Raw genomic sequence first — 22,656 nt, forward strand, 5'->3', positions numbered from 1 at the left:
ACTTATATAGGTGATTTTGTCTTCTGGAAAAAAATCATAACTACATGCAGGAAAATGTATACGTTTAAAAATGTCATCTTCTGACCCCTATAACTTTTTTATTTTTCCACATACAGGGCGGTATGAGGGCTCATTTTTTGCGGCGTGATTTGAAGTTTTTATCGGATTTTTGTTTTGATCAGACTTTTTTGATCACTTTTTATTCATTTTTTTTAATGATATAAAAAGTGACCAAAATCCGCTTTTTTTGGACTTTGGAATTTTTTTTGCGCGTACGCCATTGACTGTGCGGTTTAATTGACAATATATTTTTATAGTTCGGACATTTACGCAGGCGGCGATACCACATATGTTTGTTTTTATTTACACTGTTTTATATTTTTTTATGGGAAAAGTGGGGTGACTCAAACTTTTATTAGGGAGGGGTTAAATGACCTTTATTAACACTTTTTTTTTTTTTTTAACTTTTTTTTTTCAGTGTTATAGGTCCCATAGGGACCTATAACACTGCACACACTGATCTCTTATACTGATCATTATTATCCCATAGGAGACTATAACACTGCACACACTGATCTCTTATACTGATCATTATTATCCCATAGGAGACTATAACACTGCACACACTGATCTCTTATACTGATCATTATTATCCCATAGGAGACTATAACACTGCACACACTGATCTCTTATACTGATCATTATTATCCCATAGGGACCTATAACACTGCACACACTGATCTCTTATACTGATCATTATTATCCCATAGGAGACTATAACACTGCACACACTGATCTCTTATACTGATCATTATTATCCCATAGGAGACTATAACACTGCACACACTGATCTCTTATACTGATCATTGTTATCCCATAGGGACCTATAACACTGCACACACTGATCTCTTATACTGATCATTATTATCCCATAGGAGACTATAACACTGCACACACTGATCTCTTATACTGATCATTATTATCCCATAGGAGACTATAACACTGCACACACTGATCTCTTATACTGATCATTATTATCCCATAGGGACCTATAACACTTCACACACTGATCTCTTATACTGATCATTATTATCCCATAGGAGACTATAACACTGCACACACTGATCTCTTATACTGATCATTATTATCCCATAGGAGACTATAACACTGCACACACTGATCTCTTATACTGATCATTGTTATCCCATAGGGACCTATAACACTGCACACACTGATCTCTTATACTGATCATTATTATCCCATAGGAGACTATAACACTGCACACACTGATCTCTTATACTGATCATTATTATCCCATAGGAGACTATAACACTGCACACACTGATCTCTTATACTGATCATTATTATCCCATAGGAGACTATAACACTGCACACACTGATCTCTTATACTGATCATTGTTATCCCATAGGAGACTATAACACTGCACACACTGATCTCTTATACTGATCATTATTATCCCATAGGGACCTATAACACTGCACACACTGATCTCTTATACTGATCATTATTATCCCATAGGAGACTATAACACTGCACACACTGATCTCTTATACTGATCATTATTATCCCATAGGAGACTATAACACTGCACACACTGATCTCTTATACTGATCATTGTTATCCCATAGGGACCTATAACACTGCACACACTGATCTCTTATACTGATCATTATTATCCCATAGGAGACTATAACACTGCACACACTGATCTCTTATACTGATCATTATTATCCCATAGGGACCTATAACACTGCACACTGATCTCTTATACTGATCATTGTTATCCCATAGGGACCTATAACACTGCACACACTGATCTCTTATACTGATCATTATTATCCCATAGGGACCTATAACACTGCACACTGATCTCTTATACTGATCATTGTTATCCCATAGGGACCTATAACACTGCACACACTGATCTCTTATACTGATCATTATTATCCCATAGGAGACTATAACACTGCACACACTGGTCTCTTATACTGATCATTATTATCCCATAGGAGATTATAACACTGCACACACTGATCTCCTATGCTGATCACTGGCGTGTATTAACACGTCTGTGATCAGCGTTATCGGCGCTTGACTGCTCCTGCCTGGATCTCAGGCACGGAGCAGTCATTCGTCAATCGGACACCGAGGAGGCAGGTAAGGGCCCTCCCGGTGTCCTGCAAGCTGTTCGGGACGCCGCGATTTCACCGCGGCGGTCCCGAACAGCCCGACTGACTAGCCGGGATACTTTCACTTTCGCTTTAGAAGCGGCGGTCAGCTTTGACCGCCGCTTCTAAAGGGTTAATACCGCACATTACCGCGGGTCCCGGCCATTGATGAGCGCCGGGACCGACGCAATGTGATGTAGGGTCGCAGCGCGACCCCTCATATCGCGGGAAACGGCACAGGACGTAAATATATGTCCTGCGTCGTTAAGGGGTTAAAGAGCATAGTGATAAGGAGTGATGGAGAAGGCATAGTAATGAGAGGTGGAAAGCGCATAGTAATGATGGTGGTGAAGAGAGCATATGAGGACAAGAAAGCCAAGTAATGACTGTGGTGGAGATATCATATGGGGACAAGAGAGCACAGTAATGAGGGTGGTGGAGAAAGCATATGGGCACGAGAGCATAGTGATGAGGGGTATGGATATAGCATAGCGATGAGGGTGATGGAGAGTATGGGAATGAGAGCATCATGATGAGGAGAGGTGGAGAGAGCATATGGGCACGAGAGCATAGTGATGAGGGGTATGGATATAGCATAGCGATGAGGGTGATGGAGAGTATGGGAATGAGAGCATCATGATGAGGAGAGGTGGAGAGAGCATATGGGCACGAGAGCATAGTGATGATGAGGGGTATGGATATAGCATAGCGATGAGGGTGATGGAGAGAGTATGGGGATGAGTGCATAGTGATGAGGAAAGGTGGAGAGAGCATAGTGATGAGGGTGGTGGAGAGAGCATATGGGGATGAGAGCATAGTGATGACGGTGGTGGAGAAAGCATATAGTGATGAGGGTGGTGGAGAGAGCATATGGGGACGAGCGAGCATAGTGATGAAGGAAGGCTGACAGAGCAGGGTGGTGGTGTCTGAATATGCAGTTTTCTTATGTATGCTCTACTGCCACCCCACCTCACCCGCTCCTCCCCTTGCACTCCCTCTCCCCGTGATCCCCAGTGTGCTCACCCTCTCTCCTAAATCTTGTCTACACTCTTTTTCTGCCCCCACCCCCTTCAGCCTCCTCCTCCTGTGATTTCTGGTGTCCTCACCCTTTCTGCTCTCCCCTGACTCTTGTGTCAGACTCCTCCCTCTGCGTTCTCTCTCCCTGTTATCCCAGTTTGTTCACCCTCTCCTCTGACTCGTTTGTGTGTCCCCCTCTCTCTCCTCTAACTCTTGTGTGTCCCCCGCTCTCTCCTCTGACTCTTGTGTCCCCCTCTCTCTCCTCTGACTCTTGTGTGTCCCCCTCTCTCTCCTCTGACTCTTGTGTGTCCCCCTCTCTCTCCTCTGACTCTTGTGTGTCCCCCTCTCTCCTCTGACTCTTGTGTGTCCCCCCCTCTCTCTCCTCTGACTCTTGTGTGTCCCCCCCTCTCTCTCCTCTGACTCTTGTGTGTCCCCCCTCTCTCTCCTCTGACTCTTGTGTGTCCCCCTCTCTCTCCTCTGACTCTTGTGTGTCCCCCTCTCTCTCCTCTGACTCCTGTGTGTCCCCCTCTCTCCTCTGACTCTTGTGTGTGTTTGTGTGTGTGTCTCCCCCCCTCTCTCCTCTCACTCTTGTGTCCCCCTCTCTCCTCTGACTCTTGTGTGTGTCCCCCTCTCCCTCTCTCCTCTGACTCGTGTGTGTCCCCCTCTCCCTCTCTCCTCTGACTCGTGTGTCCCCCTCTCCCTCTCTCCTCTGACTCTTGTGTGTGTGTCCCCCTCTCCCTCTCTCCTCTGACTCTTGTGTGTGTGTCCCCCTCTCCCTCTCTCCTCTGACTCGTGTGTGTCCCCCTCTCCCTCTCTCCTCTGACTCGTGTGTGTGTCCCTCTCCCTCTCTCCTCTGACTCGTGTGTGTCCCCCTCTCCCTCTCTCCTCTGACTCTTGTGTGTGTGTGTCCCTCTCTCCTCTGACTCTTGTGTGTGTGTCCCCCTCTCCCTCTCTCCTCTGACTCTTGTGTGTCCCCCTCTCCCTCTCTCCTCTGACTCGTGTGTGTCCCCCTCTCTCCTCTGACTCGTGTGTGTCCCCCTCTCTCCTCTGACTCGTGTGTGTCCCCCTCTCCCTCTCTCCTCTGACTCGTGTGTGTCCCCCTCTCTCTCTCCTCTGACTCTTGTGTGTCCCCCTCTCCCTCTCTCCTCTGACTCTTGTGTGTGTGTCCCCCTCTCCCCCTCTCCTCTGACTCTTGTGTGTGTGTGCGTCCCTCTCCCCTTTTCCACTGAATCTTGTGTAACCTCTTTTGCTGTCCCCCAGGGCACCTCCCTCTTTGAGTCCTGGTATCCTCACCCTCTCCCCTTTTCCCCTGACTCGTGTACCCTCTTTTGCTGTCCCCCTCAGGCTCCTCCCCCTGTACCTTCTCCCTGCTCTCGTTTTATCTCCTCTCCAGGTCCCCCTCCCCCTCTCCGGGGTTAGGAAGTATTTAGTGAGCGCACAATGGATTTTCCAGCTGTTTGCAGGTAATGAATGAGGCTCTGGGCTGCTGGCGCTGTCTGTCGGAGTGACCCGGGGGGGGGGGGGGGGGGTTCAGTAGCTGCTCCTTGTGAGGTGCCCCCTCCCCTCCAGCACTTGGCAGGCTCCTCGCTCCTCACCCCATCCCTGCAGCTCCTAATAAAACTGGACTGGATTCTGGGCAGCCTGCGCACGAGCCCGGCCAGTGCATTAACCATGTGGCTGCCGACTCCTCTGGTCCTGTGTTGGTGTTGTCATTGGTTGTTACCCCTACAGCTCAGGACACAATGTGCAATGCCACCTGCAGGTGATGAGAAGACACTGCAGCTGCTGACTGACATGGTGCACCTTGTGGTGGGGGCAGGAGGGTCCCGCACAGAGAGATAGATAGATATACATTTTTTAGAATTGATCATGATGAGAATAACCCATCTGAGCGATAGTCATTGTATAATGTGGACTGAGGGGCTCTCCATCACAGTCATTGTATAATGTGGACTGAGGGGCTCTCCATCACAGTCATTGTATAATGTGGACTGAGGGGCTCTCCATCACAGTCATTGTATAATGTGGACTGAGGGGCTCTCCATCACAGTCATTGTATCCTCAGGACTGAGGGGCTCTCCATCACAGTCATTGTATAATGTGGACTGAGGGGCTCTCCATCACAGTCATTGTATCCTCAGGACTGAGGGGCTCTCCATCACAGTCATTGTATAATGTGGACTGAGGGGCTCTCCATCAGTCATTGTATCCTCAGGACTGAGGGGCTCTCCATCAGTCATTGTATCCTCAGGACTGAGGGGCTCTCCATCACAGTCATTGTATCCTCAGGACTGAGGGGCTCTCCATCACAGTCATTGTATCCTCAGGACTGAGGGGCTCTCCATCACAGTCATTGTATAATGTGGACTGAGGGGCTCTCCATCACAGTCACTGTATCCTCAGGACTGAGGGGCTCTCCATCACAGTCACTGTATCCTCAGGACTGAGGGGCTCTCCATCACAGTCATTGTATCCTCAGGACTGAGGGGCTCTCCATCACAGTCATTGTATCCTCAGGACTGAGGGGCTCTCCATCACAGTCATTGTATCCTCAGGACTGAGGGGCTCTCCATCACAGTCATTGTATCCTCAGGACTGAGGGGCTCTCCATCACAGTCATTGTATCCTCAGGACTGAGGGGCTCTCCATCACAGTCATTGTATCCTCAGGACTGAGGGGCTCTCCATCACAGTCACTGTATCCTCAGGACTGAGGGGCTCTCCATCACAGTCATTGTATCCTCAGGACTGAGGGGCTCTCCATCACAGTCATTGTATAATGTGGACTGAGGGGCTCTCCATCACAGTCATTGTATCCTCAGGACTGAGGGGCTCTCCATCACAGTCATTGTATCCTCAGGACTGAGGGGCTCTCCATCACAGTCATTGTATCCTCAGGACTGAGGGGCTCTCCATCACAGTCATTGTATCCTCAGGACTGAGGGGCTCTCCATCACAGTCACTGTATCCTCAGGACTGAGGGGCTCTCCATCACAGTCACTGTATCCTCAGGACTGAGGGGCTCTCCATCACAGTCATTGTATCCTCAGGACTGAGGGGCTCTCCATCACAGTCATTGTATCCTCAGGACTGAGGGGCTCTCCATCACAGTCACTGTATCCTCAGGACTGAGGGGCTCTCCATCACAGTCACTGTATCCTCAGGACTGAGGGGCTCTCCATCACAGTCATTGTATCCTCAGGACTGAGGGGCTCTCCATCACAGTCATTGTATCCTCAGGACTGAGGGGCTCTCCATCACAGTCACTGTATCCTCAGGACTGAGGGGCTCTCCATCACAGTCATTGTATCCTCAGGACTGAGGGGCTCTCCATCACAGTCATTGTATCCTCAGGACTGAGGGGCTCTCCATCACAGTCATTGTATCCTCAGGACTGAGGGGCTCTCCATCACAGTCATTGTATCCTCAGGACTGAGGGGCTCTCCATCACAGTCATTGTATCCTCAGGACTGAGGGGCTCTCCATCACAGTCATTGTATCCTCAGGACTGAGGGGCTCTCCATCAGTCATTGTATCCTCAGGACTGAGGGGCTCTCCATCACAGTCATTGTATCCTCAGGACTGAGGGGCTCTCCATCACAGTCATTGTATCCTCAGGACTGAGGGGCTCTCCATCACAGTCATTGTATCCTCAGGACTGAGGGGCTCTCCATCACAGTCACTGCATCCTCAGGACTGAGGGGCTCTCCATCACAGTCATTGTATCCTCAGGACTGAGGGGCTCTCCATCACAGTCACTGTATCCTCAGGACTGAGGGGCTCTCCATCACAGTCACTGTATCCTCAGGACTGAGGGGCTCTCCATCACAGTCATTGTATCCTCAGGACTGAGGGGCTCTCCATCACAGTCATTGTATCCTCAGGACTGAGGGGCTCTCCATCACAGTCACTGTATCCTCAGGACTGAGGGGCTCTCCATCACAGTCATTGTATCCTCAGGACTGAGGGGCTCTCCATCACAGTCATTGTATAATGTGGACTGAGGGGCTCTCCATCACAGTCATTGTATAATGTGGACTGAGGGGCTCTCCATCACAGTCATTGTATCCTCAGGACTGTGGGGCTCTCCATCACAGTCACTGTATCCTCAGGACTGAGGGGCTCTCCATCACAGTCATTGTATAATGTGGACTGAGGGGCTCTCCATCACAGTCATTGTATCCTCAGGACTGAGGGGCTCTCCATCACAGTCATTGTATCCTCTGGACTGAGGGGCTCTCCATCACAGTCATTGTATCCTCAGGACTGAGGGGCTCTCCATCACAGTCATTGTATAATGTGGACTGAGGGGCTCTCCATCACAGTCATTGTATAATGTGGACTGAGGGGCTCTCCATCACAGTCATTGTATAATGTGGACTGAGGGGCTCTCCATCACAGTCATTGTATAATGTGGACTGAGGGGCTCTCCATCACAGTCATTGTATAATGTGGACTGAGGGGCTCTCCATCACAGTCATTGTATAATGTGGACTGAGGGGCTCTCCATCACAGTCATTGTATCCTCAGGACTGAGGGGCTCTCCATCAGTCATTGTATCCTCAGGACTGAGGGGCTCTCCATCACAGTCATTGTATCCTCAGGACTGAGGGGCTCTCCATCAGTCATTGTATCCTCAGGACTGAGGGGCTCTCCATCAGTCATTGTATCCTCAGGACTGAGGGGCTCTCCATCACAGTCACTGTATCCTCAGGACTGAGGGGCTCTCCATCACAGTCACTGTATCCTCAGGACTGAGGGGCTCTCCATCACAGTCATTGTATCCTCAGGACTGAGGGGCTCTCCATCACAGTCATTGTATCCTCAGGACTGAGGGGCTCTCCATCACAGTCATTGTATCCTCAGGACTGAGGGGCTCTCCATCACAGTCACTGTATCCTCAGGACTGAGGGGCTCTCCATCACAGTCATTGTATAATGTGGACTGAGGGGCTCTCCATCAGTCATTGTATCCTCAGGACTGAGGGGCTCTCCATCACAGTCATTGTATCCTCAGGACTGAGGGGCTCTCCATCACAGTCATTGTATCCTCAGGACTGAGGGGCTCTCCATCACAGTCATTGTATCCTCAGGACTGAGGGGCTCTCCATCAGTCATTGTATCCTCAGGACTGAGGGGCTCTCCATCACAGTCACTGTATCCTCAGGACTGAGGGGCTCTCCATCACAGTCATTGTATCCTCAGGACTGAGGGGCTCTCCATCACAGTCATTGTATCCTCAGGACTGAGGGGCTCTCCATCAGTCACTGTATCCTCAGGACTGAGGGGCTCTCCATCACAGTCATTGTATCCTCAGGTCTGAGGGGCTCTCCATCAGTCATTGTATCCTCAGGACTGAGGGGCTCTCCATCACAGTCACTGTATCCTCAGGACTGAGGGGCTCTCCATCACAGTCACTGTATCCTCAGGACTGAGGGGCTCTCCATTACAGTCATTGTATCCTCAGGACTGAGGGGCTCTCCATCACAGTCATTGTATCCTCAGGACTGAGGGGCTCTCCATCACAGTCATTGTATAATGTGGACTGAGGGGCTCTCCATCACAGTCATTGTATCCTCAGGACTGAGGGGCTCTCCATCACAGTCATTGTATAATGTGGACTGAGGGGCTCTCCATCACAGTCATTGTATCCTCAGGACTGAGGGGCTCTCCATCACAGTCACTGTATCCTCAGGACTGAGGGGCTCTCCATCACAGTCATTGTATAATGTGGACTGAGGGGCTCTCCATCACAGTCATTGTATCCTCAGGACTGAGGGGCTCTCCATCAGTCATTGTATCCTCAGGACTGAGGGGCTCTCCATCACAGTCATTGTATCCTCAGGACTGAGGGGCTCTCCATCACAGTCATTGTATCCTCAGGACTGAGGGGCTCTCCATCACAGTCATTGTATAATGTGGACTGAGGGGCTCTCCATCAGTCATTGTATCCTCAGGACTGAGGGGCTCTCCATCAGTCATTGTATCCTCAGGACTGAGGGGCTCTCCATCACAGTCATTGTATCCTCAGGACTGAGGGGCTCTCCATCACAGTCATTGTATCCTCAGGACTGAGGGGCTCTCCATCACAGTCATTGTATAATGTGGACTGAGGGGCTCTCCATCACAGTCACTGTATCCTCAGGACTGAGGGGCTCTCCATCACAGTCACTGTATCCTCAGGACTGAGGGGCTCTCCATCACAGTCATTGTATCCTCAGGACTGAGGGGCTCTCCATCACAGTCATTGTATCCTCAGGACTGAGGGGCTCTCCATCACAGTCATTGTATCCTCAGGACTGAGGGGCTCTCCATCACAGTCATTGTATCCTCAGGACTGAGGGGCTCTCCATCACAGTCATTGTATCCTCAGGACTGAGGGGCTCTCCATCACAGTCATTGTATCCTCAGGACTGAGGGGCTCTCCATCACAGTCACTGTATCCTCAGGACTGAGGGGCTCTCCATCACAGTCATTGTATCCTCAGGACTGAGGGGCTCTCCATCACAGTCATTGTATAATGTGGACTGAGGGGCTCTCCATCACAGTCATTGTATCCTCAGGACTGAGGGGCTCTCCATCACAGTCATTGTATCCTCAGGACTGAGGGGCTCTCCATCACAGTCATTGTATCCTCAGGACTGAGGGGCTCTCCATCACAGTCATTGTATCCTCAGGACTGAGGGGCTCTCCATCACAGTCACTGTATCCTCAGGACTGAGGGGCTCTCCATCACAGTCACTGTATCCTCAGGACTGAGGGGCTCTCCATCACAGTCATTGTATCCTCAGGACTGAGGGGCTCTCCATCACAGTCATTGTATCCTCAGGACTGAGGGGCTCTCCATCACAGTCACTGTATCCTCAGGACTGAGGGGCTCTCCATCACAGTCACTGTATCCTCAGGACTGAGGGGCTCTCCATCACAGTCATTGTATCCTCAGGACTGAGGGGCTCTCCATCACAGTCATTGTATCCTCAGGACTGAGGGGCTCTCCATCACAGTCACTGTATCCTCAGGACTGAGGGGCTCTCCATCACAGTCATTGTATCCTCAGGACTGAGGGGCTCTCCATCACAGTCATTGTATCCTCAGGACTGAGGGGCTCTCCATCACAGTCATTGTATCCTCAGGACTGAGGGGCTCTCCATCACAGTCATTGTATCCTCAGGACTGAGGGGCTCTCCATCACAGTCATTGTATCCTCAGGACTGAGGGGCTCTCCATCACAGTCATTGTATCCTCAGGACTGAGGGGCTCTCCATCAGTCATTGTATCCTCAGGACTGAGGGGCTCTCCATCACAGTCATTGTATCCTCAGGACTGAGGGGCTCTCCATCACAGTCATTGTATCCTCAGGACTGAGGGGCTCTCCATCACAGTCATTGTATCCTCAGGACTGAGGGGCTCTCCATCACAGTCACTGCATCCTCAGGACTGAGGGGCTCTCCATCACAGTCATTGTATCCTCAGGACTGAGGGGCTCTCCATCACAGTCACTGTATCCTCAGGACTGAGGGGCTCTCCATCACAGTCACTGTATCCTCAGGACTGAGGGGCTCTCCATCACAGTCATTGTATCCTCAGGACTGAGGGGCTCTCCATCACAGTCATTGTATCCTCAGGACTGAGGGGCTCTCCATCACAGTCACTGTATCCTCAGGACTGAGGGGCTCTCCATCACAGTCATTGTATCCTCAGGACTGAGGGGCTCTCCATCACAGTCATTGTATAATGTGGACTGAGGGGCTCTCCATCACAGTCATTGTATAATGTGGACTGAGGGGCTCTCCATCACAGTCATTGTATCCTCAGGACTGTGGGGCTCTCCATCACAGTCACTGTATCCTCAGGACTGAGGGGCTCTCCATCACAGTCATTGTATAATGTGGACTGAGGGGCTCTCCATCACAGTCATTGTATCCTCAGGACTGAGGGGCTCTCCATCACAGTCATTGTATCCTCTGGACTGAGGGGCTCTCCATCACAGTCATTGTATCCTCAGGACTGAGGGGCTCTCCATCACAGTCATTGTATAATGTGGACTGAGGGGCTCTCCATCACAGTCATTGTATAATGTGGACTGAGGGGCTCTCCATCACAGTCATTGTATAATGTGGACTGAGGGGCTCTCCATCACAGTCATTGTATAATGTGGACTGAGGGGCTCTCCATCACAGTCATTGTATAATGTGGACTGAGGGGCTCTCCATCACAGTCATTGTATAATGTGGACTGAGGGGCTCTCCATCACAGTCATTGTATCCTCAGGACTGAGGGGCTCTCCATCAGTCATTGTATCCTCAGGACTGAGGGGCTCTCCATCACAGTCATTGTATCCTCAGGACTGAGGGGCTCTCCATCAGTCATTGTATCCTCAGGACTGAGGGGCTCTCCATCAGTCATTGTATCCTCAGGACTGAGGGGCTCTCCATCACAGTCACTGTATCCTCAGGACTGAGGGGCTCTCCATCACAGTCACTGTATCCTCAGGACTGAGGGGCTCTCCATCACAGTCATTGTATCCTCAGGACTGAGGGGCTCTCCATCACAGTCATTGTATCCTCAGGACTGAGGGGCTCTCCATCACAGTCATTGTATCCTCAGGACTGAGGGGCTCTCCATCACAGTCACTGTATCCTCAGGACTGAGGGGCTCTCCATCACAGTCATTGTATAATGTGGACTGAGGGGCTCTCCATCAGTCATTGTATCCTCAGGACTGAGGGGCTCTCCATCACAGTCATTGTATCCTCAGGACTGAGGGGCTCTCCATCACAGTCATTGTATCCTCAGGACTGAGGGGCTCTCCATCACAGTCATTGTATCCTCAGGACTGAGGGGCTCTCCATCAGTCATTGTATCCTCAGGACTGAGGGGCTCTCCATCACAGTCACTGTATCCTCAGGACTGAGGGGCTCTCCATCACAGTCATTGTATCCTCAGGACTGAGGGGCTCTCCATCACAGTCATTGTATCCTCAGGACTGAGGGGCTCTCCATCAGTCACTGTATCCTCAGGACTGAGGGGCTCTCCATCACAGTCATTGTATCCTCAGGTCTGAGGGGCTCTCCATCAGTCATTGTATCCTCAGGACTGAGGGGCTCTCCATCACAGTCACTGTATCCTCAGGACTGAGGGGCTCTCCATCACAGTCACTGTATCCTCAGGACTGAGGGGCTCTCCATTACAGTCATTGTATCCTCAGGACTGAGGGGCTCTCCATCACAGTCATTGTATCCTCAGGACTGAGGGGCTCTCCATCACAGTCATTGTATAATGTGGACTGAGGGGCTCTCCATCACAGTCATTGTATCCTCAGGACTGAGGGGCTCTCCATCACAGTCATTGTATAATGTGGACTGAGGGGCTCTCCATCACAGTCATTGTATCCTCAGGACTGAGGGGCTCTCCATCACAGTCACTGTATCCTCAGGACTGAGGGGCTCTCCATCACAGTCATTGTATAATGTGGACTGAGGGGCTCTCCATCACAGTCATTGTATCCTCAGGACTGAGGGGCTCTCCATCACAGTCATTGTATCCTCAGGACTGAGGGGCTCTCCATCAGTCATTGTATCCTCAGGACTGAGGGGCTCTCCATCACAGTCATTGTATCCTCAGGACTGAGGGGCTCTCCATCACAGTCATTGTATCCTCAGGACTGAGGGGCTCTCCATCACAGTCACTGTATCCTCAGGACTGAGGGGCTCTCCATCACAGTCATTGTATCCTCAGGACTGAGGGGCTCTCCATCACAGTCATTGTATCCTCAGGACTGAGGGGCTCTCCATCACAGTCATTGTATCCTCAGGACTGAGGGGCTCTCCATCACAGTCACTGTATCCTCAGGACTGAGGGGCTCTCCATCACAGTCATTGTATCCTCAGGACTGAGGGGCTCTCCATCATAGTCATTGTATCCTCAGGACTGAGGGGCTCTCCATCACAGTCATTGTATCCTCAGGACTGAGGGGCTCTCCATCACAATATTTTGAGAACCTCTTTAGGCCAGTGGTGCAGTGTAGACCGGTCTTCTATACATGGGGCAGCCAACTAGGTGCGGAGCCCCATCTGTTAGACCCCCAGGGGCCCATAATGGCAGCTTCTTCTCTATTGATGATCTTAGATGGTGTCTGGAGAAGATTCTGATCTATTCCATGTAGAGTTATTCCTCCTGTCACTATCTATGATGGCGGCTATTCTGTTGATAATCTTAGCTGGTGTCTGGAGAAGGCCCTGTTGGGTTCACATTACTGATACAGAGGATTGTCTGGATACATTGTAACGAATGGTCAGCTGTGATTAAGACCTCCTTGTCTCTATGGACTCGGCTTATGGAGATGGAGGATGTAGAGGAGAAAACTGAAGAATGTTGCATTTGTTTTCCCTCTTCTGTACTATGGCTGTGCGGTCTGTGACACTTAATGTGCATCGACCCAGGGGCCACAGTGATGTATAGAGCGGGGCCCCTCCGCTGCGGTCACATGTAATACCGTCTGTTGGGGGTGCTGTGCAGTAAGATTAGGGGTCCTGTCTCTGGTATTGTCCTGTCTCTGGTCTTATGCGGAATGTGAGGGGTTAACCCTCGGTAATATTTCAGGCTGTTTTCCTCTGTGAACAGGCGGGGGTTAAAGAGTCACCTGCAGCGGGGGAGGCGGCGGCGCTCTTGTAAAGTGATCCGGGGGCTCAGGAAGGAGGAGAGTGGGGGGATTATTGTCCCGTGGGGGGGGAGATGAGGAGAGACTGAAGTGTTCCAGAGGTGAGTTGGCTTCCTCCAGCCCCAGACAGGCACAGGGGATCCCCAGCCCCCACCTGACGCGTCCCCCGCTCCAGCTGCAGCCGCTTAACCTCAGACTGACAGACACCGGGCGAACCTGCTGCCGCTTCACACTGTCACCGCAATCGCCACCGTCCTGCCGCGCACATCTCCGTGACTATAGACTCTACCGTCCTGCCCCGCACATCCCCGTGACTATAGACCCTACCGTCCTGCCCCGCACATCTCCGTGACTATAGACCCTACCGTCCTGCCCCGCACATCTCCGTAACTATAGACCCTACCGTCCTGCCCTGCACATCCCAGTGACTATAGACCCTACCGTCCTGCCCCGCACATCTCCGTAACTATAGACCCTACCGTGCTGCCCTGCACATCCCAGTGACTATAGACCCTACCGTCCTGCCCCGCACATCTCCGTGACTATAGACCCTACCGTCCTGCCCCGCACATCCCCCGTGAATATAGACTCTACCGTCCTGCCCCGCACATCCCCGTGAATATAGACTCTACCGTCCTGCCCCGCACATCCCCGTGACTATAGACCCTACCGTACTGCCCCGCACATCTCCGTAACTATAGACCCTACCGTCCTGCCCCGCACATCCCAGTGACTATAGACCCTACCGTACTGCCCCGCACATCTCCGTGACTATAGACCCTACCGTCCTGCCCCGCACATCTCTGTGACTATAGACCCTACCGTCCAGCCCCGCACATCTCCGTAACTATAGACCCTACCGTCCTGCCCCGCACATCTCCGTGACTATAGACTCTACCGTCCTGCCCCGCACATCTCCGTAACTATAGACCCTACCGTCCTGCCCCGCACATCTCCGTGACTATAGACTCTACCGTCCTGCCCCGCACATCTCCGTGACTATAGACTCTACCGTCCTGCCCCGCACATCCCAGTGACTATAGAACCTACCGTCCTGCCCCGCACATCCCCGTGACTATAGACTCTACCGTCCTGCCCCGCACATCCCCGTGACTATAGACTCTACCGTCCTGCCCCGCACATCCCAGTGACTATAGACCCTACCGTCCTGCCCCGCACATCCCCGTGACTGTAGACCCTACCGTCCTGCCCCGCACATCCCCGTGACTATAGACTCTACCGTCCTGCCCCGCACATCCCCGTGACTGTAGACCCTACCGTCCTGCCCCGCACATCTCTGTGACTATAGACTCTACCGTCCTGCCCCGCACATCCCCGTGACTATAGACCCTACCGTCCTGCCCCGCACATCCCAGTGACTATAGACCCTACCGTCCTGCCCTGCACATCCCAGTGACTATAGACCCTACCGTACTGCCCCGCACATCCCCGTGACTATAGACCCTACCGTCCTGCCCCGCACATCCCAGTGACTATAGACCCTACCGTCCTGCCCTGCACATCCCAGTGACTATAGACCCTACCGTACTGCCCCGCACATCCCAGTGACTATAGACTCTACCGTCCTGCCCCGCACATCCCAGTGACTATAGACCCTACCGTCCTGCCCCGCACATCCCAGTGACTATAGACCCTACCGTCCTGCCCTGCACATCCCAGTGACTATAGACCCTACCGTCCTGCCCCGCACATCCCCAGTGACTATAGACCCTACCGTCCTGCCCCGCACATCCCAGTGACTATAGACCCTACCGTCCTGCCCTGCACATCCCAGTGACTATAGACCCTACCGTACTGCCCCGCACATCCCCAGTGACTATAGACCCTACCGTCCTGCCCCGCACATCCCCGTGACTGTAGACCCTACCGTCCTGCCCCGCACATCCCCAGTGACTATAGACCCTACCGTCCTGCCCCGCACATCCCCGTGACTATAGACCCTACCGTCCTGCCCCGCACATCTCTGTGACTATAGACTCTACCGTCCTGCCCCGCACATCCCTGTGACTATAGACCCTACCGTCCTGCCCCGCACATCTCTGACTTTAGACCCTACCGTCCTGCCCCGCACATCTCCGTGAATATAGACCCTACCGTCCTGCCCCGCACATCTCCGTGAATATAGACCCTACCGTCCTGCCCCGCACATCTCCGTAACTATAGACCCTACCGTCCTGCCCCGCACATCTCCGTGACTATAGACTCTACCGTCCTGCCCCGCACATCTCCGTGACTATAGACCCTACCGTCCTGCCCCGCACATCCCCGTGACTATAGACCCTACCGTCCTGCCCCGCACATCCCCGTGACTATAGACTCTACCGTCCTGCCCCGCACATCCCCGTGACTATAGACTCTACCGTCCTGCCCTGCACATCCCCGTGACTATAGACTCTACCGTCCTGCCCCGCACATCCCCCGTGACTATAGACCCTACCGTCCTGCCCCGCACATCTCCGTGACTATAGACTCTACCGTCCTGCCCCGCACATCCCCCGTGACTATAGACCCTACCGTCCTGCCCCGCACATCCCCGTGACTATAGACCCTACCGTACAATTCACCCCCCACCCCCCGGCACTTAGTGTGATCTACAACTTGCGGCCCAGTTATACGGCTACAGGATTGAGATTGCTGGAATCAGGGGTTAATGGTTGGCACCATTATTTTAGGGGATAATGGTTGGTCTCACTTTAGTGCCGGTTTCTTGGGGTTAATGGTCGGGCTATTTGGCACCAGTATCTCAGAGGTAAGAGGAGGCGGAAATTCTTATTCCCTATCCACAAGATTCGGGATAAGTAGCTGATCGTGGGCGTCTGACTGCTGGGGCCCCCACGATCTCCACGAGGGGATCCTGCCTCTCTGTTAGGGGCGCGTGTCGTCTACCAGTAGACAGCGCACACTCTATTCCATGTTCTCGGGGGGTTGAAGGGGTACTCCGGTGGGAAAACTTATTTATTTTTATCAACTGGTGCCAGAAAGTTACAGATTTTTAAATTACTTCTATTAAAAAATCTTAACCCTTCCAGTACTTATAAGCTGCTGTATGCTCTACAGAAAGTTCTTTTTTAATTTCTGACCACACTGCTCTCTGTTAACACCTCTGTCCATTTTAGGAACTGTCCAGATTCGGAGCAAATCTCTCCTGCTCTGGACAGTTCTTGATATGGACAGAGGTGTTAACAGAGAGCACTGTGGTCAGACTGAAAGGAAATTTAAAACGAAAAGAACTTTCTCTGTAGGATACAGCAGCTAAGTACTGGAAGGATTAAGATTTTTAAATAGAAGTAATTTACAAACCTGTTTTTAACTTTCTGGCACCAGTTGATTACTGGAAAACATTATTATTATTTTTTTTTAGAGTACCCCTTTTAATATTCTGCCTCTTTTTGCTGTTGGGCTCTCAGGAGTTAATGGTCAGCCTCTGTTTGGTGCCAGGCTCTCGGGTTAATGGTCGGCCTCTGGTGTCGCGCTCTCGGGGGTTAATGGTCGGCCTCTGGTGTCGCGCTCTCGGGGGTTAATGGTCGGCCTCTGGTGTCGGGCTCTCGGGGGGGTTAATTGTCGGCCTCTGGTGTCGGGCTCTCGGGGGTTAATGGTCGGCCTCTGGTGTTGCGCTTTCGGGGGATAATTGTTGGCCTCTGGTGTTGGGCTCTCGGGGGTTAATGGTCGGCCTCTGGTGTTGGGCTCTCGGGGGTTAATGGTCGGCCTCTGTTTGGTGCCGGGCTCTCGGGTTAATGGTCGGCCTCTGGTGTTGGGCTCTCGGGGGGTTAATGGTCGGCCTCTGGTGTCGGGCTCTCAGGGGTTAATGGTCGGCCTCTGGTGTCGGGCTCTCAGGGGTTAATGGTCGGCCTCTGGTGTTGCGCTTTCGGGGGATAATTGTTGGCCTCTGGTGTTGGGCTCTCGGGGGTTAATGGTCGGCCTCTGGTGTCGGGCTCTCGGGGGGTTAATGGTCGGCCTCTGGTGTCGGGCTCTCAGGGGTTAATGGTCGGCCTCTGGTGTCGGGCTCTCGGGGGTTAATGGTCGGCCTCTGGTGTTGGGGGCTCTCGGGGGTTAATGGTCGGCCTCTGGTGTCGGGGGCTCTCGGGGGGTTAATGGTCGGCCTCTGGTGTCGGGCTCTCGGGGGTTAATGGTCGGCCTCTGGTGTCGGGCTCTCGGGGGTTAATGGTCGGCCTCTGGTGTCGGGCTCTCGGGGGTTAATGGTCGGCCGCTGGTGTCGGGCTCTCGGGGGTTAATGGTCGGCCTCTGGTGTCGGGCTCTCGGGGGTTAATGGTCGGCCTCTGGTGTCGGGCTCTCGGGGGTTAATGGTCGGCCTCTGGTGTCGGGCTCTCGGGGGTTAATGGTCGGCCTCTGGTGTTGGGGGCTCTCGGGGGTTAATGGTCGGCCTCTGGTGTTGGGGGCTCTCGGGGGTTAATGGTCGGCCTCTGGTGTTGGGGGCTCTCGGGGGTTAATGGTTGGCCTCTGGTGTCGGGCTCTTGGGGGTTAATGGTCGGCCGCTGGTGTCGGGCTCTTGGGGGTTAATGGTCGGCCGCTGGTGTCGGGCTCTCGGGTTAATGGTCGGCCTCTGGTGTCGGGCTCTCGGGGGTTAATGGTCGGCCTCTGGTGTCGGGCTCTCGGGGGTTAATGGTCGGCCTCTGGTGTTGGGGGCTCTCGGGGGTTAATGGTCGGCCTCTGGTGTCGGGGGCTCTCGGGGGGTTAATGGTCGGCTGCTGGTGTCGGGCTCTTGGGGGTTAATGGTCGGCCGCTGGTGTCGGGCTCTCGGGGGTTAATGGTCGGCCTCTGGTGTTGGGGGCTCTCGGGGGTTAATGGTCGGCCTCTGGTGTCGGGGGCTCTCGGGGGTTAATGGTCGGCTGCTGGTGTCGGGCTCTTGGGGGTTAATGGTCGGCCGCTGGTGTCGGGCTCTTGGGGGTTAATGGTCGGCCTCTGGTGTCGGGCTCTCGGGGGTTAATGGTCGGCCGCTGTTTGGCACTTTTTGTGTTACTCCTGGTTGCTCAGGAGTTAAGCGCCTGTCATACTCTGGAATGACATCAGGTATGATTAACCCCTCCCGGCGTGGTGCCGTGGCGGTGTCAGCGCTCCGAGGGCCGATTTGGCGGCGTTCCGGGTGGAATGAAGTGAATCCTGCCAAACCCCAGCGGATCTGAGGGAGATTTTCCTATAACCCATCTCCTCCGAAACCAAACACCCCAGACATTAACCCCCGCCGCCCCGGAGTCTACACCAGGAGGGCGGAGCCTCCTGTGCGTCACCTGACGCTGAGCTTCACTCTTATTATCACATTTTCAAGAATTTCCTGACTTCACAAGATTTGTATAAGAAATTCTGCAATTAATAAATATTTGTTTAATATAAGTAAAGACAATCACAGAGCATGCCCACTACACTCCCCTATAGAATAACATAGGTAATAGGGATAGATCCTCTCCTCCCTCTGTACATATCACAGAGCATGCCCACTACACTCCCCTATAGAAGAACATAGGTAATGGGGATGACCCCCTCCTCCCTCTGTACATATCACAGAGCATGCCCACTACACTCCCCTATAGAAGACAATGACCATTCCACAGTTAGTGTGTGTACCTGAGGGTCTTTAGAGTTATTGTTCTGCATAATCAGGCGTCAGGATCTGGTTCTCTGTAATGTCTTATATCTGTGCTGTAACGTTATAAGAGGAGCGGCTGATATCATCACATATGATGTAATATATAGAGGTTATATCAGTACTGGAGCGTTATAAGAGGAGCGGCTGATATCATCACATATGATGTAATATATAGAGATTATATCAGTACTGGAGCGTTATAAGAGGAGCGGCTGATATCAGTCACATATGATGTAATATATAGAGGTTATATCAGTACTGGAGCGTTATAAGAGGAGCGGCTGATATCAGTCACATATGATGTAATATATAGAGGTTATATCAGTACTGGAGCGTTATAAGAGGAGCGGCTGATATCAGTCACATATGATGTAATATATAGAGGTTATATCAGTACTGGAGCGTTATAAGAGGAGCGGCTGATATCAGTCACATATGATGTAATATATAGAGGTTATATCAGTACTGGAGCGTTATAAGAGGAGCGGCTGATATCAGTCACATATGATGTAATATATAGAGGTTATATCAGTACTGGAGCGTTATAAGAGGAGCGGCTGATATCACATATGATGTAATATATAGAGATTATATCAGTACTGGAGCGTTATAAGAGGAGCGGCTGATATCAGTCACATATGATGTAATATATAGAGGTTATATCCGTACTGGAGCGTTATAAGAGGAGCGGCTGATATCGTCAAATATGATGTAATATATAGAGGTTATATCAGTACTGGAGCGTTATAAGAGGAGGGGCTGATATCACATATGATGTAATATATAGAGATTATATCAGTACTGGAGTGTTATAAGAGGAGCGGCTGATATCATCACATATGATGTAATATATAGAGGTTATATCAGTACTGGAGTGTTATAAGAGGAGCGGCTGATATCATCACATATGATGTAATATATAGAGGTTATATCAGTACTGGAGTGTTATAAGAGGAGCGGCTGATATCATCACATATGATGTAATATATAGAGATTATATCAGTACTGGAGCGTTATAAGAGGAGCGGCTGATATCATCACATATGATGTAATATATAGAGGTTATATCAGTACTGGAGCGTTATAAGAGGAGCGGATGATATCATCACATATGATGTAATATATAGAGGTTATATCAGTACTGGAGCGTTATAAGAGGAGCGGATGATATCAGTCACATATGATGTAATATATAGAGATTATATCAGTACTGGAGCGTTATAAGAGGAGCGGCTGATATCACATATGATGTAATATATAGAGATTATATCAGTACTGGAGCGTTATAAGAGGAGCGGCTGATATCACATATGATGTAATATATAGAGATTATATCAGTACTGGAGTGTTATAAGAGGAGCGGCTGATATCATCACATATGATGTAATATATAGAGATTATATCAGTACTGGAGCGTTATAAGAGGAGCGGCTGATATCATCACATATGATGTAATATATAGAGGTTATATCAGTACTGGAGCGTTATAAGAGGAGCGGCTGATATCAGTCACATATGATGTAATATATAGAGATTATATCAGTACTGGAGCGTTATAAGAGGAGCGGCTGATATCACATATGATGTAATATAAAGAGGTTATATCAGTACTGGAGCGTTATAAGAGGAGGGGCTGATATCACATATGATGTAATATATAGAGGTTATATCAGTACTGGAGCGTTATAAGAGGAGCGGCTGATATCATCACATATGATGTAATATATAGAGGTTATATCAGTACTGGAGCGTTATAAGAGGAGCGGCTGATATCATCACATATGATGTAATATATAGAGATTATATCAGTACTGGAGCGTTATAAGAGGAGCGGATGATATCATCACATATGATGTAATATATAGAGGTTATATCAGTACTGGAGTGTTATAAGAGGAGCGGCTGATATCACATATGATGTAATATATAGAGGTTATATCAGTACTGGAGCGTTATAAGAGGAGCGGCTGATATCACATATGATGTAATATATAGAGATTATATCAGTACTGGAGTGTTATAAGAGGAGCGGATGATATCACATATGATGTAATATATAGAGGTTATATCAGTACTGGAGCGTTATAAGAGGAGCGGCTGATATCACATATGATGTAATATATAGAGATTATATATCAGTACTGGAGCGTTATAAGAGGAGCGGCTGATATCAGTCACATATGATGTAATATATAGAGATATCAGTACTGGAGCGTTATAAGAGGAGCGGCTGATATCACATATGATGTAATATATAGAGGTTATATCAGTACTGGAGCGTTATAAGAGGAGCGGCTGATATCAGTCACATATGATGTAATATATAGAGATTATATCAGTACTGGAGTGTTATAAGAGGAGCGGCTGATATCATCACATATGATGTAATATATAGAGGTTATATCAGTACTGGAGCGTTATAAGAGGAGCGGCTGATATCAGTCACATATGATGTAATATATAGAGGTTATATCAGTACTGGAGCGTTATAAGAGGAGCGGCTGATATCATCACATATGATATAATATATAGAGATTATATCAGTACTGGAGCGTTATAAGAGGAGCGGATTATATCATCACATATGATGTAATATATAGAGGTTATATCAGTACTGGAGCGTTATAAGAGGAGCGGCTGATATCAGTCACATATGATGTAATATATAGAGGTTATATCAGTACTGGAGCGTTATAAGAGGAGCGGCTGATATCATCACATATGATATAATATATAGAGATTATATCAGTACTGGAGCGTTATAAGAGGAGCGGCTGATATCATCACATATGATATAATATATAGAGATTATATCAGTACTGGAGCGTTATAAGAGGAGCGGCTGATATCATCACACATGATGTAATATATAGAGGTTATATCAGTACTGGAGTGTTATAAGAGGAGCGGATGATATCACATATGATGTAATATATATAGGTTATATCAGTACTGGAGCGTTATAAGAGGAGCGGCTGATATCAATCACATATGATGTAATATATAGAGATTATATCAGTACTGGAGCGTTATAAGAGGAGCGGCTGATATCACATATGATGTAATATATAGAGGTTATATCAGTACTGGAGCGTTATAAGAGGAGCGGATTATATCATCACATATGATGTAATATATAGAGGTTATATCAGTACTGGAGCGTTATAAG

At 50.1% G+C, this 22,656-nt stretch overlaps 1 protein-coding gene across 2 annotated transcripts in view; it reads left to right on the top strand.

The window, feature by feature from the left end:
* Positions 1-22,656, top strand: part of BOP1 (BOP1 ribosomal biogenesis factor) — a 72,976-nt gene that overhangs the window by 35,160 nt on the left and 15,160 nt on the right. The window contains exon 1 of one of the 2 annotated variants that reach the window (XM_056553577.1): positions 4,461-4,670. The exons of the other annotated variant lie outside the window; for it this stretch is intronic. The gene's annotated coding sequence lies outside the window, so the exon portion shown is untranslated. Of the gene's footprint in view, positions 1-4,460; positions 4,671-22,656 lie in introns of those variants that run through there. 2 annotated transcript variants of the gene reach the window in all.

The sequence above is a fragment of the Hyla sarda genome, unplaced genomic scaffold (assembly GCF_029499605.1).
Source record: "Hyla sarda isolate aHylSar1 unplaced genomic scaffold, aHylSar1.hap1 scaffold_331, whole genome shotgun sequence".
Lineage (NCBI taxonomy): Eukaryota > Metazoa > Chordata > Amphibia > Anura > Hylidae > Hyla > Hyla sarda.